The 13,917-nt window shown below is 38.0% G+C and overlaps 1 long non-coding RNA gene across 3 annotated transcripts in view; it reads right to left on the bottom strand.

Annotated features, from left to right (window-relative positions):
- LOC141577558 (uncharacterized) overlaps positions 1-13,917 on the bottom strand; it is a 91,355-nt gene that overhangs the window by 17,812 nt on the left and 59,626 nt on the right. Inside the window, exon 4 of one of the 3 annotated variants that reach the window (XR_012506811.1) lies at positions 5,697-12,274. This is a non-coding gene — a long non-coding RNA (uncharacterized LOC141577558). Of the gene's footprint in view, positions 1-2,822; positions 12,275-13,917 lie in introns of those variants that run through there. The other 2 variants (XR_012506812.1, XR_012506810.1) reach the window with 2 other exon arrangements.

The raw sequence follows: 13,917 nt of genomic DNA, 5'->3' as shown, positions 1-13,917 counted from the left end.
TTATTTCTCTCTCTTTGTTTCTCTCTCTAAATATCTGAGAAAACTATGTATGTATTGCATAACTTTCAGTCAAGTAGTCAATTGGAATGAAGATATGTTCCATTATGTTCGCAAAGATGGTACTTAGCACGTAACTTGTTTGAGATGCTATTGGAGAACATGGGCCATCAAAACGACAAAGTAAATCAGGAAAGAAGAGAAAGATTCCAGAAACAATAACACAACACATAATCCAGTCTGATTAAATGGCCATATCACCAAATGTCCAGCAACTATAGAGAGTCTGCAGTGCCAGGTGTAGCAGAAGGAAGCAGAAAACAAGGAATCAGCAGATTATCTAAGATATGTCTCCATGTGGAAAATTACACAGTGAAACATTTAACGAAGCTGTTAGGGAGTAGAAAACTGTAGGACTGAAAAAAAATTACGGAGAAAAATGGGAACTAATGGCATCCATAAAAATGATCATCAAAACCAAGCATACTCGAAACATTTTTTTTTCAGTAGTGATAAAAATTTGTCAAATTATTGTATCTACTTCCTCAATAGGCACAATATCACATCGGGAGGATAAAGGCAGAAAGAGAGAAGGGGGAAGCAATGTAAGAAAAATAGGTTTAAGGGATTTAAAATTCTTAACAATTATAAATTAAAAATATAACGTCTAAAACTGACACCAAAAATTTCAGTGTATGCACATTAAAATATGGAGAAAACTATGAAAAATAGTAGTTATCATTGTTACGAGGGTTGCCTCTGGGGAGCAGGGTGGAGCTGGCTGCTAGGAGCTTGCTGATCTCGTTGAGCCTTGCAGCAGTAGTGGCATATAATTTTTTTTTAGGTATATAAGTATATACTGATTAAAGTCATCATTAAGAATACCTCACAGATAGCCAGGTGAGGAATCTCACTGTAGCCTAAGTAAAACTTCGTCCTAGCAGAGACATTGGCATACTCTCCTGCTAATTCTTGAGCCTCATAACTTCTCCATTCCATCACCACTTTTCCCATTAACTAGATTTTTTTTCTATTTTTAGAACATTTCTATTTTTTATTTGTCTTTTTTATTGAGTTATAGTCATTTTACAATGTTGTGTCAATTTCTGGTATACAGGACAATTTTTCAGTCATACATCAATATACATATAATCGTTTTCACATTTTTTCACCGTAAGCTACTGCAAGATCTTGAATATATTTCCCTGTGCTATACAGTATAAACTTGTTAATCTATTCTATATATATACACCTGTCAGTATCTACCATCTCAAACTCCCAGTCTGCCCCTTCCACCCCTCTCCCCCTGGCAAACTCAAGTTTGTATTCTATGTCTGTGAGTCTGTTTGTTTTATATTTAAGTTCATTTGGCTTTTTTCTTTTTAAACTAGATTTCTGAAACTAGATTTGCCTTAGACTTTTACATCTGCTTCCTTGATTCTGGACTCTGTGTGTGTGTGTGTGTGTGTGTGCGCACACACGCGTGCAAATAAAAAGGAAACATATTTTCATGTATTTTGCCAAGTGATTTCATTCACATAATTGAACAGTGTGTAGATCGCTACAAATAAGTACAGATTCAATCTTTTTCTTTATAAAGAGTAACTAACATTGGATTGTCAATCTATCCTAATTCACTGTATATTGTTTCACCAAAAGATGTTCTTTTCCCAATAAAACCTTGTTAGAGAGCTGAAGTTAACAACTTCATTCACCTTTTTTGGTATGTATCACAAATACACATAAATATTAAAATTTCTAGAAGTGAAATTCTTGGTCAAAGACATAGGAATTTTAAAATCAGAACTATGTTTTATAAATGCCTTTTATAAATAATGATAAAAGTCTATTCCCAATCAACAGTATAATAACATTACCTACCTATTTCTTCATACCCTCTCTATTACTACAAAACACGCCCATATGAGAGTTGGAAATAGCTTCTGATTTATTCTGTATTTACTTAGTGGTGAGTGAAGCTGAGATCCTTTTCATATGTTGATCGGCTATTTTTATTCCTATGAACTACTGACTCACTTCATTCACTAGGTTGTATGAGTTCCATTGATTTCAATGCCAGCCTCACTAGATATCAAAGTATCTTGTGTAATGTGGTTTCTTTCTTGGAGTTCTGTATGATACTTTTTTGTCCATATTGATCTCTATGCTTATTTTTGCTCCACTTCTGCACAGATTTAATCTGCCTTTTTTATTATATTATAATGTTGAGGGGGGCAAATTTCCTTTCATTTTTCTTCTTTGCTGTCATTGCATGGAAGTCTTTCAGGAAATCATTAATATTGTGATTAACCTTATTATTTAAACTCAAGATATATGGCATCTTTGTATAAACAGTGGTTTTCCTCTATACATTTTTCACTCATCCACATTAGTCCCATTGTTATCTGGCTGTCTCAGTAAGAGCAAAAAGAAGCTGGGGAAAATCTAACAGTATCTGAATAACTGAACAAATAGAAATATCTCATTATCAGTCAGCAAACTAGCAGTTAGCACTCTGTTGTCTCATTTGAAGGAGACAAACCTGGGTTTGAATTCCAGTTGTACCATTCAGTAACTTAGCAACAAAGGGGAACTGATACCATTTCTTAGGATTCAAGTTTCCTTACTTGTAAAGGCTTTGGAGATAAAATATTTTGCTTGAAAAACAGGATATGTGTTTAATGACAATGTCAAAAACAGATTAAGAGCTGGAATCTTGGAGACAGATATCTTTTGGTCAAATTCTGGTTCCAGCTCTTATTACTCTGAGCTTGTACAAGTCACTAGATGAACATCTTGTCTCTGATGACTTCTAACTCTGTGATCACCATACAGATATGTTCTCTAGTACCTAATTTCCTCATTTATCAATTGGGGATAATAGTCACTGAATGAGTTAATAACTAAAAAGTACTTAAAGCAGGGCATGACACTAAGTACTCGAATAAATGTTAATTCTCTTCTTGCTTGGCACTTTCCAACATTTATGTGTGTTATTCTTTTTTTCTTTGTGTGTGTAATGAGTAAGAAAGGGGGAGAGAGAGAGAGAAAGAAAGAAAGAAAAAGAAAGAAAGAGGAAGAAAGAAAGAAAGAAAGAAAGAAAGAAAGAAAGAAAGAAAGAAAGAAAGAAAGAAAGAAAGAAAGAAAGAAAAACGAAAGAGAAGAAAGAAAGAAAAGAAAGAGAAGAAAGAAAAGAAAGAAAGAAAATATCAATCACTGACATCTGGCCAGATCTTCAGAGTTGGTATGCATAAACAGATAGAAAACAGTGACAATTTGGATTTGTTTGAAATTTGTTTTCACGCCGGCTTACTCGGGAAAGTGAATAATAAGAAGGGCAGTTATAAATAGCATGTAGGTGGCTGGGCCTGCCTACTGTTTCCTCCCTCATGTCTCATCAGGTTGTGCAAACGTGGTGCTGTCCACAGCTCAGCTGTAGAGGCCTCAACATGAAGTCAGCAAATCTGTGGACCCACACCAGCTGATAGAAATTACTTACACAATAATTGGAAATAAAGCTTTTACCAGGTCATGGACACCAGACTTAATATTAAGATTATAGGCCCTGAGTTTCTTCCCTTGCCTGCACAGGATCACTCCTCAACAACATTCAGGTCGCAGACTACAAGTTTCTCTTTTAACTCTGCCTGTCGGTTTTCTGTGGCCTGGCCTGACCACAGCTCACCACAGCCTCACGCTCAACATTTCTACCCCCGTACACAGGGAGTCAGTGCGCTGCTTCACGGCAAGGATCCAGAGCAAATAATGAACAAAGCCTGTTCTGTAGGAGACTCCCATCCCTGCTTCTGGACATTAACAGAACAAAGAGAAAAACATGGCTAAATGTGCCTCCTATGGTTTTTGATGGTACCGACCTCCAAATCTGACCCATCAGAAACAAAACATCAGCTCCCTTCGGTCTGAATGTTTCAGGACGCTCTGTGACAGGACAGGAGCTGGGTGGGCATTGATTCTGCCACAGGGCACACACCTGGCTACGGCCTGCTTGTTCTGAACTCACTTGAAGCTTGAATCATTCAGGAAATGGTTAACAGTCAGGGTAACTGAATAGTTGAACCAAGAACACGGTTAAGGCAAAACTATTCTTTTCTTACATTTGCTAATGATCTCTCTGTCAACAAAATTCTCACATTAAATCTGATAGTCATTTTATTTGAGATTTCAGAAGTTTCAAGGTTGAAAATCTGTTACACAGGAATATTACCAACAGTATCATACCAAAGTCCAAAAGAGAAACTCTCATCAGATGGACCCACCCTGAGTTTGGAAGAAATGACCCTAAGTGCCATCACATGATTAGCTTCTGATCAGCTGAGTAGATGTACAGGACAACATTAAGGGCTATTTAAAAAATAACAACCTATAATTTGAAGGAAAGCATTCCATAACGTGAATACAAAGTTTGAAATCTTAACAAAGACAGTCTAAAAGTAGAATAGGAAAAATCAGAAATTTTTATAAGGGTATCCAAAAGTCTTGCAGAAATCAAGGGCAAGGATGCAGACAGGTGGGCATGCAAACTGACTCCAAGTTGAGTCAGAACTTGCTTTCTATCACCTGCCTCGTTCCCTCTCTCTGTGTCGAATTATATTCTTCTCACCTTCTTTATTTTTCGAGACCACATGTCAAGAGAGATGGTCACTGACCATTTTAAATTACAAAAACAGAAACCAAAAGAAAAAAAAATAATTGGTTGAATCTGAATCAGGAATATGCCCCCTGCAAATTCGATCAACTGTGTAAATGGACTGGAGAGTGTGATGTACCATTAAAAAAGAAGAAAAAGAAGAGAAGTCAGGACAGGTAATGATTCCTGAGACAGAAAAAAACAGATACACCTCATTTTATTTTTATTGATTTCCTGGAGTCATGACCTCTTCCCTGACATGTCTCCATTCCTGCTATCCCACAGGCTATCCATGGCCCCCAACCCAAAACTGACTTGCGTATTTCAAAACAAAAAAAAAATTATGACTGATTCTGTTCATTTTGTTTCTTCTTCAGAAGTCCCCCTTTATCCAGGCAGAGTCCTGGAAGATATTATTATAACATCAACATGGTTTTTTAAACAAATCATGGTAGACGCTCTCTAGAATTCATGGCTTGAGTCCATACTTACCATGCTCATCATCCAAACATACTGGAAAGGGAGTCAAAACAGAGGTTTTGCCCTGTGCAAAGCCTTACGTACAGTGACTTCTGGTGGCTATGACCACTGCTGTAAATAATTTTCATCATTGAAGATCCAGAATTGTCCTTTCTTTGGCAAAACCCCCTCACATATGTATGTATTTTCAAAACAGGAAGGTGACTGCTTTCCCTGTTTGCAAACCTAAGTTATTCAGTATGACTGGGTTGTATAAGCAATGTTTAAGTGGAGGAACCAGAGAGGCATCAGGAGAGTTGGAAGGGAGTCTCTAAAGGACTGACGGATGGAGAATCAAAAGGCAATGCAATTGGGTATGTTGGTGTTTAGCGAGACCAAATCTATGCTCCATTAATCATGTTTACACAAGTAAAAGTATGTATTTGAGAGCTCCCATTAAGAATCCATGGGGAATTAATAGAATGTCCCGCCCCTAAACATTTCAGGGCTATTAAATCAGATACACATGCCAAAAAGCCTCTTTGAAGTGATCCATGCTGTCCATCTCTGTGAATTCAGTAAGACTACTTACCAGGTTTGTGCTGGCTCGTCACGTCCCCAGTACTTAGCCTGTACTCAGGGGAACAGGAGATATCTAATAAAATCTGTTGAATAAATAAATAAGCAAACAGAAGAAATGAGAGAGATGGTTAAAATAAATGTGGTGAGGGAAAGCAGTGACTTTGAAGAATCCACTCATTCTCTCTGGAGCTTTATTTATAATTATGGCTCCTGGACCAAGCCTGTTGAAAGGAAGTTTCCTGAGTGTGAAAGCAGAAGCAAGTATGATTTATTTGACAAAGCAAACGTATTTTTTTCTGTGCATTTCTGAGACACACAAGAATAACACACGGAATATTCTGGACTGGGATCTCAGCACCTATCTTACAGTTCCCCCTAGGGTATGAGCTGGAGATGTAAAACTGACAGGGGTTTTGAGTTCTGAAAAAAAAAAGTATGCTGAGGTGCAAAATCAAATGTATGAATGTAACAGCATAGTTGAGTCATACATGAGTTATTTAAAAAAGCCGGGGCTGCTATGATGATCAATGGTATACAGGGATCCTCTAAAGGCAATAGCACACATAATAGTCAGAAATTCTCCACAAATGAAGAGTTTTAAATGTGACTCAGCTGGGAATATTACTTGGTCTCTTCTGACACCACAATCGTGGATGAGGATGCGGATTCAGAGACAATAGAAGCGGCTTTGTAACAATCATAAAAAGCAAAGGTGCGGTAAGAGGGTAGGAAATCAATTAAATGCCACTCATTCTTTTTATTTCTAACAAAAATTAGTATTTAACAAAAGTAAGTAACTGAGTTACTTCCAGTTTTTGAGGACCTACTTATGTGTTAGGTTGTTTGCTAAGTTAATTCATTTATGTTTTATCAGTTGATCTTCCCAACAATTCTTCCGGCCAACTACTGATATCTATGGCAGCGTAATACAATGCTGTAACCCACGTATGTCTTTGCATTATCAAATAATGTTTGAGGGTTTTGAACCCAGATTTCTTATCTCAGAGCCAGGGCTTTCTTACAAACGTGTGGTTGCGATCTATAATTGCATCCCTGACAGCTCAGTGACCTCTGTAAGAATAACCATCTTTTCACAAAGAGCTCCCTAATGGGTCTTTGGGCACTTTCTAAGCTCATTTAAAGATTTTGTATTTTGCCTTGTTTATGTTAAATACATTTAATTTACAGTTCAAAGATCTTATACACAAGGAGACAAGGAAAGTAAACTAATTGCCAATTTAATTTGCATGGCCTCTAGGTAATCTTTTTTTTTTTTAATTTAGATATGGCAGCCACATAATATTTACAAATTGTTCTTACTAGGGTTACTTATTGTCACTTTAGCTTCCAGAGGGAGTTCATTTTAATTATAACTGATATGAAATACCATCTGGACTCTAAGGCAGAGAGTTTAATACTATATACAAACCCCATCTATAAGATTCAGAATGATTTATAGAGATAGTACACATCTGCTGGTTGAATTTTAAGCTGCCAAGTCCCCTCCTTTCTTGTCAAACTGTAGCTAATTGTCATTGGGACTTCTTTTGAAAGCTGACTCTACTCAATCTCCAAATTCTAGCCCACGGGAATTGATTAAATTTGTTAGCAAATTCCTGGCCAAAGTGATTTCTTTTGGGCTGTTAATGTGACTTCCACCAGGGCAGTAAGAGTGAACATGAGGGCTTTGTGTAGGAGTTATAAAATCCACCTGAGGCATGAGTTATGTGAGCCGTCCGTTGCTTGTGATCAAAAGCATCTGAACTGATTTCGAATTTGGTACAGGGAAATAAGGGCTGATAGGAACAGATTCTGAAAGTTGAACTAACTGAACTAACAAAACAGGGCAAAGGGTGGTAAGGACTCCTCCTCTCCTCCCTCAACAATGGAAGCTGGCGATCGTTGTGAGTAAAAGCGCTGTGAGTCTGTGATCACTGCCCACTGGGACTCAGAGTTTGTGTCTACTGACCCTGCAAAATTAAGAACTGAAGCAGGAAAATGTTGTCATGTCTGAATGTACTGGCTAATTCTGCAACTTTAACTAAGGTCCCAAAAGTTATAAAGCCTTTTCTGAAGTCAGTTCATCTGAAAGCAGGATTAAAAAAAAATAGAGCTTTGCTAAATGTAGCTCCTTTTGCCTGTGGGCTGAAATAAAGAAATGACCGAAATTCTGAACATCTGTAGCTTCGCTGAGTTGGAAAAGGCAAATCCTACACATCAAGCAAAAGTTAGGGCAAAGTGGTGTTAGGAAGCATTTGTTAGGTTGAAGATTCGGCAGACAAGTAAGATGAGAGCCTAGGGGAACCTAAGGAAAGCCTGGCGCTACCTCCTACCTACAAACCCACAGCCTTGTGTAGAAGCTTTGACCTGATTATAAACAAAAAAAAAAAAAAAGAGAGAGAGAGAGGAAAAGGAAGTAAGGAAGGAAGAAATAAGAAAAGAAAGGGAATTGTTTGAGGGGTGCGTATAGAAGGCGGGGACAATCTCAGCCGTGTCTCCTCACCTTAGCAGTGACACTGAGGGAAGAGAGACTGCGAGTGGCAGGGCCCCCGTGCAGGCGTGGGCGGGGCTTGGAGACTAAGGCAGCTCTTTTGCTTAACAAACTTCACAGGCCTGAATCCAGGCTCCAGTGTTCCAACTGAATGACCTCTTTCTGGCCCTGGCTTCTAGCACATCTGATTGTCTCAGGTCAAATAGCTGTGAAGCTTGTTCAGGTTTTAAGGGAGTGATTTGGAAAAGGGGACTCCAACTCTGGCCAGTAAGTACCTGAGATTATTCACCTCTCTGAAGGATGCTCACACTAGCATTCGCACTGGGAGGGTGAGAGTGGTCGGGGTGGGCTAGTCCCTGGAAGGTGTGGTCTCTATTCAGTGCACCTCCCAGATACAATCAGGGGGGTTGCTGTACATGGAGCCTTGCCTAGAACAAACTGAACCTGTGCAGCCAGGGAACTCCCTCCACCGCAGGCGAGAGAGATTCTGTTATTCCCAGTCAACAAGACTCGAGGGAGTTCAAGGATGAGAAACTGCAGTGTCATTTCCATGCCCCCTTTCAGATGGCAGTTTTCATCACTGTTACCATTTTGCTGTCATTGGCTACCAAATGTAACCTAACTGTTCTATAAACGTACCTAAATATAGAGTTCTAAAGGCTACATAACTTAAAATCAGTTTTCTGTTCTTACATCATGGCATCTTTTATTCTCTCTGTGTGAAAGCCATTATCAAAGTAATATATAAGATTTCTTTATCTGTGCTTTATAAAATGTAAAAAGGTGAAAATCTACACTTCTTTATTTGTCATATATTTCTTCAGGGAAGTATTACCCAAGGTATATTCTGAGGAACACTAGATATATAATCCATTACTTAAAGATGGGAGTCCCTTCAAAGAAATTTGAGTAATTTTCCATAACTTCATTTTTTTTTATGGAGGAACACCATACTAAATAACTTACAGAACATTATTAGAAGTCTGAATTTTTTCAAAAATGTCACATTTCAAGAAGCTATAAAATCTTTACATTTTTATAATTTCTTCTTTGACCTTTGAATTAGTTAGAAATATATATTTTTAAATTTCCAGATTATGGACTATAGTTTCAGAGGTGTAGATGTAGCTATGAGGTGAAAACAGACATCATAATTCCATGAACTCATGAAAGATTACCATTCTTAAAAAAATATAGGCATTATAAGAATACATATATAATGTGCAGCATCTAATTCAAAATAAAAGGTAATAATAAAACATTTTAAAAATTAAAGTATTTCACAAAGCAGAATTATGGAAACTGCAAATTAAATATATAAACCAATGTTATTTAATATAAATTCATCAGTTACAACTAATTGCTAATGTCAAGCAATGTGAATTTCACTTAGACTTCTGAAATATACTTACATAAAATACTTTCTTTAGAGTAAAAGACTTTTTTTTCTTCAAATGTAAATACTGAGACATTTTTCACTGCTTAATATTTTATAGTAACTTATACATAAAAAGAAAGTTAATGTATAAAATAATTAGGATCTTGGGGGAAGGCCCCTAGACAATGCTTGGCAATAAAATTATTCCTTTTCCATCTAAGCAACTGCAGTACAAAGAAAGGCATTTTCAAATAAGAATGTTGTAGCAGGTGTTTACTTTTGGAAAGTCTTACCTTTTATAATCCACAAATTCATGTGTTGGCATTAGTAAGTAGTAACAAAAAGATCTTTAACCATAGGAACCTAGATGGTTATCACTATAAATTCTGAACTGTAAACATACTTGGCTTCAATATCTGAGAGTGACCTTTTTAGAAACTCACATTTTGTTTGGCAAAATGATAAATGAACAAATTGATTATTGATTAATATTGAACCACAGTGGCCATGGGGGAAAATCTTCCATATCATGAACTTAAATGAGGTTTCAGTGCTAACCCAAGGCTCTCATAATTTATACCTGACTTTATATAAATATCAATCAATCAATATATATGTATAATATATAAAATGAGCATGAGCTAAGATCTTCATACAAGTTGTCATCTGAGCACCTCTCATTGCTTTTCTATTTATATCTAATATTTGTATCTGAGATTAAACAGTATTAAGATAAAATGTGAGCATAAATTATGTAACTTAGATTTAGCATGTATAACACTAAATGAGCATACAGACAGCTAGAAAAATAACAATGAATGTTCTGTACTGAAGAAATAAGAGATTTGTGGGACTATGTGAACTAAATGTGTATTATGTAGACAGAGATCCAATGCAAAAAAATGAAACTTGTCAGACACACATGGAGAGAAACAGGAAAATTCCAAGCTAGACAACCTCAGGATATATGTGAGAAAACTACTGACTCACTGATGAGTGCGAGAAGCAGTGCCAGCCTTGCACACGGCCAGGGGCTGATGGAATTCTGATTTGGAGAAACCAAGTACAGTAGACGTAACATTCTCCTCCAAAGCCAGCTTGCTGAGACCAATGTGGTTGACCCTACGTGCTCTCATGAGTGCTGTGAATCAATCGGATTCAGACCTGCTTCCATATTTCCATTTCTTCCCTTTGTAAAAACTTACTGCCTCAGAATTATTTTTTAAGTGCTAAGATTAATTTAAGAGATGCTCATTTTATTCCGTTGGCTGTTCCTGGATCAAATGTCCCCCAATCCTAATAGTTCCTGGCAGTTAGAAGGGTCTTGCCTCTCTCTGTAAGGCTGAGAAATATGGAAAGTGAATTGGAAGAGTCATTATCTCTCTTTGTCACGATTTCACTCCAACTAATCGACCTTTGCATTAGTTGTCCAGACTATTCCTCATCTTAACTTACTTGTATTAAAATCTCAAACATCACCGAACCAAAATGTCAGCACAAGTGTTAAGATTTGTCACTCAGAACAAGCCCTGAGCCATTGACACAAATGCTTGATATATTGTATAATATTTCTTATTACTTTAAATAAACAAGGCACATATATTGTGTGTTAGTCACTGCCAGTTAATCATAATACAGCCTTGGGTTAAAATAATACCTTCCAGTTTTACTGAGAAGAGGAGTCTAATTGAGCCCACCTCACAGACAATTTGAATTAGAACACTGCACACCTCCTGTGCCCTACCTCCCATTTCTCGTAGCCCACGTTCAACTGTGGCCGTCCCTGCAGCAACCAGCTTCGTACAGCTGTAACACGCCTGCGATTGTTTCAGCTGCTCCGTGTAGCCCTGGCTTTCTGCTTCTGTGTTTTTTCTGATCCAGCACAGAAGCAGAAAGCCAGGGGTTTTTTAGGGGGGGGTGTTTGGGGAGCTTTTTTGTATTTTTTTTAATTCCTTAGGGGATTTATTGATTTTCACACTTGGTTATGCTGAACTTCTCCAATCTCACAAACTCATCAAAAAGAGCATTCAGTGTATTAAAATGTCCACGTCTCCCAGGTGAAAATGGGAGCGCACCCTGAACTCGCTCATGCACAACGGAGTGGTACAAAGGAGAGGGCATCTCCTTGCATCAGCAACGGGAGGCAGGAGTTGCTAATGGGATGCTCCCCATTCCGGTCCTCACACAGATCGCTGGAAGCAGTCTCTCTGGAGGTCCTTAGAAGATCCAGGCCAGAAGGGGTACAGTTGCCCACAAAGGCAACCTTTGAAAATTCATTCTTCTACTGGCTTTTCCTCTTTTCTTTTTAATGATTCCCAGTCCTTCTCTTTCATTCCTTGAGATAACTTTCCAAAATAAGCTTACTTGCCTGTAAGTTTGTCTCATACTCAGCTTTCAAACGAGAAGCTGAGCTAAGACAGATAATATCCTGAGAGACGGGGTGGGGAAAATGGGTCAGCAGCTCCACCTACAAAGTGTTGGCTGGACAGGCTTCTTTTACTCCGAGCGTCCACCTGTTTCATACATAATGCAGGACGCTTCCACCAACATGCCAGAATTAAAAAGTCCAGTTGTTGCTTCCGGCTTTTAGTCACCCTAAACCCCCTGCTTAAGGGAAATGGGGGTGGGGGATGGGAGAGGTGGCTGCTCAGATAACTTACTGAGTCTTTGGATTCCTCACAGTCTTGTTAATGTATCCTTGATAGGACTTTGTCTTGCTCTTTGTATAACATTTTATGGAAAGACAAAAATAAAAGCACAAACAGTTATAAAGACATCTGTGGGGAGAGGGTGCTCCGTCTGTTCTGACTGAAAAAAAAAATCAAGCAGACGTGTTGCTTCATAACTTCTTGCCTGAGGAAAACCATGTTTGCAGGAAAACAAGCCCATTTGTGTTCCCACTGACCTAAAATTTCATGTGAAAAATATTTGCTAGACAGAACATTTGACTGCAAGATATGGACATCAACCTGCTCTCCAGCTTGAAGATCGGAAATAGATATATACTAGCTTCACAATGAACAGTAATCATCTGGTGGTAATTCTGTATTGTTCATTTGTGCAGCTAGACTTCTCTAGCTGCTCCCACTGGAGGGTAACTCATGGTCTAGAAATAACTTACCTAGTCAAGAATTAGAAACCCAAAAAGGTTCATCAAAAATAAAACACGAGACTTACAGAAGTTGTCAATGATATGACAAGACTTATGGCCCTCACGGTACCATGACATCACCGGCCTCCTCTGGGACAAGGTTTCTTGGTCTTGGCCTCTAAGTGCTGCTGGGTCCCACCATCAACTGCAGTGTCACTCACCCTTCTGGTCTTTGGGCATGACGCCCTGACTCCCACTGTCCATTGCTCTCTGTTCTAAACATTCCAAACACTCAACCCTACCACAGACTTCATATGGTTTGTTGGAATGGGATGAGAATCTGAATTTCCACAACATTTGGCTATTTTTCCCATAGCACTCTGAGTGTGTCATTACTCCACCCACATTAACACCACACCTTTCTGTTAATAATCTACCTCCTATTTGCCCCCCTTTTTGAGGGAACACCAGCAAATTTCTAATATTCTGTCCAGGAAAATACACACAAGCATCCTTCATTTTGCATTCAAATCATCCTTGTTTTTATCAGTAAAAAAAAGTGTCTTGGCTTTCAGAAAACTGCTTCTACTATGCACTAAAAGTCGTAATCGATTTTTCCTCTAGACCAAGACAAACTTTCCTGTGAGGCAATACCAGTCACAGCAAAGGTCTAATGTTGGCTATTTTTAGGGGAAAACAATGACAAAGTACAACCAATCCTGTAGACTCTTCTGATACAAGCACTAGGAATTATATTCCTGATGGGAACATGGCAGTCCGCAAGACAAGCACATCTTCTCAAAGATCCATATTCTCAGATGGAAGGAAGCCCCTTGCGTTGTACGTGGAAAATTCATGGATGCCACCCATGTTGTCTAAGTGGTGAGATACTGACCATAAGACATATGAAGGAAGGTGAATTTGTGCTTAACAGGAGAATACCATTAAAGGTATACTTTGTTTCCATAAGTTTTTATACTTGACAGAAAAGCACTTGATTTAAAAATATGTTCATGCATGTATTTACACATACATATTTGTATCCCATAATTGTATAGTAGTATAAAGAGTCAACGTGTTTGTTTTTGGATCCTGGTACCTGCCCTGATAATGTCTAAATACCATTTATTTCAAGGACAATAGGATAATGAATGATATAAAAAGCAATGACTTCAAATAGTGGGGTTCTTTTTCCCCTAAAAATATCAGCCAGTAGCGATGACCCTTGTTTGGTGATGTGATTCCAAGAAGTATGTTCATTTTTATTTCTA

The sequence above is a fragment of the Camelus bactrianus genome, chromosome 4, assembly GCF_048773025.1.
Source record: "Camelus bactrianus isolate YW-2024 breed Bactrian camel chromosome 4, ASM4877302v1, whole genome shotgun sequence".
NCBI lineage: Eukaryota > Metazoa > Chordata > Mammalia > Artiodactyla > Camelidae > Camelus > Camelus bactrianus.
Note: the sequence above shows the minus strand (reverse complement) of the source record. Positions and strands in the feature narration are given on the sequence as shown.